The sequence below is a fragment of the Cynocephalus volans genome, chromosome 16, assembly GCF_027409185.1.
Source record: "Cynocephalus volans isolate mCynVol1 chromosome 16, mCynVol1.pri, whole genome shotgun sequence".
Classification (NCBI taxonomy): Eukaryota; Metazoa; Chordata; class Mammalia; order Dermoptera; family Cynocephalidae; genus Cynocephalus; species Cynocephalus volans.
The window spans coordinates 12,539,028-12,542,122 of NC_084475.1; positions in this window are offsets into that span (position 1 = coordinate 12,539,028).

The window sequence follows — 3,095 nt, forward strand, 5'->3', positions numbered from 1 at the left end:
TGTGTGTGTGTTTGTATATATACACACAGTGCAACACTATTCAGCCTTAATAAAGGAAATTCTTTCATTTGCAACAACACAAATGAGCCCAGAGGACATTATGTTAAGCAAAATAAACTAGAGACAGAAAGACAAATACCGCAGGATCTAATTTATATATGGAATCTAAAAATGTTGAATTCTTAGAAGCAGAGGGTCGAATGGTGCTGACCAGGGACTGGAGCGTTGTTGATGTTGGGGAGGGTGGGGGGGATTAGGAAGATGTTGGTCGAAGGATACAAAATTTCATTTAGGTGGGAAGAATAAGTTCAAGAGATCCATTGTACAAAATGGTGACAATAATTATTAGCCATATATTGTGTACTTGAAAATTGTTGAGAGTAGATTTTAAGTGTTCTCACCACATGCAAAAAATGTTAAGTATGTGAGATGTTAATTCTCATTATACAGCCAGTCCCACAATGTATGTATCAAAACATCATGTTGCACACTGTAAATATATACAATGTATGTTAATTAAAAAATAAATTAGGAGCAGCCCCTGCTGGCAGCTCACAGGAGAGTGAGGTTCCATTGCACGGGAGGCCCACTGCTGCTGCAGACATCACTGTTGCATGGGTGGTCTGCCACAGCCACTGCCACAGTACCACTGCTGCAAGGGCAGCTTTCCACCACAGCAGCAGCCCCCATGCCAATCACTCAACTGTACTGACACAAGGAGCATCAGTAGTGCAGCCCAGGGAAAGAGGTGAAGTGCAGACCTGTGATCCAGTGGCCCAACCCACAGGGAGAATTATGCTGCTGCCCACAGTATCACACCCAGGGGTGGGAGGTATGTGTCCAGCCCATGCAACTGCACTTATCCAAGGAGACAGACATGGAACAACCCAAGAGCACAGAAACCAGGATACTGAAATAGTATAAGTGTATCAGTCTGTTTCTTTTTCTTATAACAAAATACCTGGAAGTGGGTACTTTGTAAGAAAGTGAAATGTATTGCTTATAGTTTCAGAGGCTGGGAAGTCTGAAGTCCAAATTCTGGAGAACACATCTGGTGAAGGTCTTCTTGTTAGTGATTTTACAGCAATGCAGGGATCTCACGTGGCAGAACATGGCAGAGCAGAGAGAGACTCTCATATACTGTTCCTTTAGAGCACTCAGGAAAGCACTCCTGACCACCATATTAATCCATTCACTACAGCATTGTCCTACAATCTAATCATCTCTGCAAAGCCCTACCTTTCAATTACCATAATAGGATTTCCTACCCTCAAAAGTTACAGTGGGAATTAACCTTCTAATATATGGACATTGGGGGACACAATTCAATCAATTCCCAGCAATAAGGAAGAAAATTCCCAGTCACCACCAATCCATCCCCAACTGGAGGGAGCAAAGACTCAAAAGGAGCCACTGTCTGTAGGACAGAGGAAAAAGAAATTCTGCCAGGATCACCCATTCAAACTTAGGAGCTGCAGTATACCCCAGTGCATGCATGAGGGTCAAGGGACAACAGCCAAAGTGCCAACAAGCCCACCCAGGATCACCCAGCCTGCCAAAGAATGACAAGGCTCCCAGACACTTTTCCCAAGAACTCAAAAGCTTGTCCACATCCTCATGACCCAACCCGGTGTCCCTAACCTCAGCAAGAAATCAGTAAGTGATCCAGTGCCCAGGCCACAGAGGCACGCACGTGAAACTCCAACACTGAATACAGCTGAAGTACCCACACAGACACTACATTACTGTGTGTACCTGGAAGCAATAATAAAGCACCCCACTCAATGCTCAATAAAAAATACATCTACAGGAGGAAGTCTCTCTCCTCAAAGACCACCCCAGAGTAATAGAAGAAACAACCACTGTACCAGATGACCAGACATCAAAGTAGAGATACTAGAAATGTGAAAAAAAACAAGAAGATATGACACCACCAAAGGAGTATAAAAAATCTCAAGTACCAGACTCCATAGAGCAGGAAACCCTTGAAATGACTGAAAAAAATTCTGAGCGACAATATTAAGGAAACTCAGTGAGACACAAGAAGATTCAGATAACACAACAAAATGAGAAAAGACTGCCTATTCAATAAATGTTGCTGGGAAAACTGTACAACCGTGTGTAGAAACTAGACCTGAACCTCTCAGCATATACCAAAATTAACTCAAAATGGATTAAAGATGTAAATATAAGACCTGAAACTATAAAACTACTGAATGAAAACATAGGGGAAACACTACAGGAAGTAAGACTGGGCACACAATTGAAGAATAAAACCCCAAAAGCACAATCTAAAAAAGAAATAAATTAACAAATGGGATTATATCAAACTAAAAATCTTCTGCACAGCCAAAGAAACAGTTAACCGAGCAAAAAGACAACCTACAGAATGGAAGAATATATTTGCATCTGACACCCTATTAATATCCAGAATATATAAGGAACTCAAAAACTTAACAGTAAAAAAATAAGTAACCCAATTTAAAAAAAATGGACAAAGGAGCTAATCAGGCATTTCTCAAAGGAAGATATACAAATGGCCAACAGACACATGAAAAAATGCTCAGTGTCACTCAGCTTCAAGAAAATGCAAATCAAAACAACATTGAGGATTCATCTTACCCCAGTTAGACTATTATCAAAAAGACAGAGAATAAAGAGAAATACCACATGTTCTCACTTATTGGTGGGAGCTAAAAATTAATATATAAATTCACACACACACACACACACAGACACACACACACACACACACACACACGCACACAAACCGGGGGGGGGGAAGAAGATATAACAACCACAATTATTTGAAGTTGATATGACAAGCAAACAGAAAGGACATTGTTGGGGGGGAGGGGGGGAGGGAGAAGGGAGGGAGGTTTTGGTGATGGGGAGCAATAATCAGCCACGATGTATATTGACAAAATAAAATTAAAAAAAAAAAAAAAAAAAAGACAGAGAATAACAAGCATCAGGGAGGATGCAGAGAAAGAGGAACCCTCCTATGCTGTTGGTAGGTCTGTACATTGGTGCAGCCATTATGCAAAACAGTATAGATGTTCCTCAAACAACTACAGATAAAACTACCATACGAT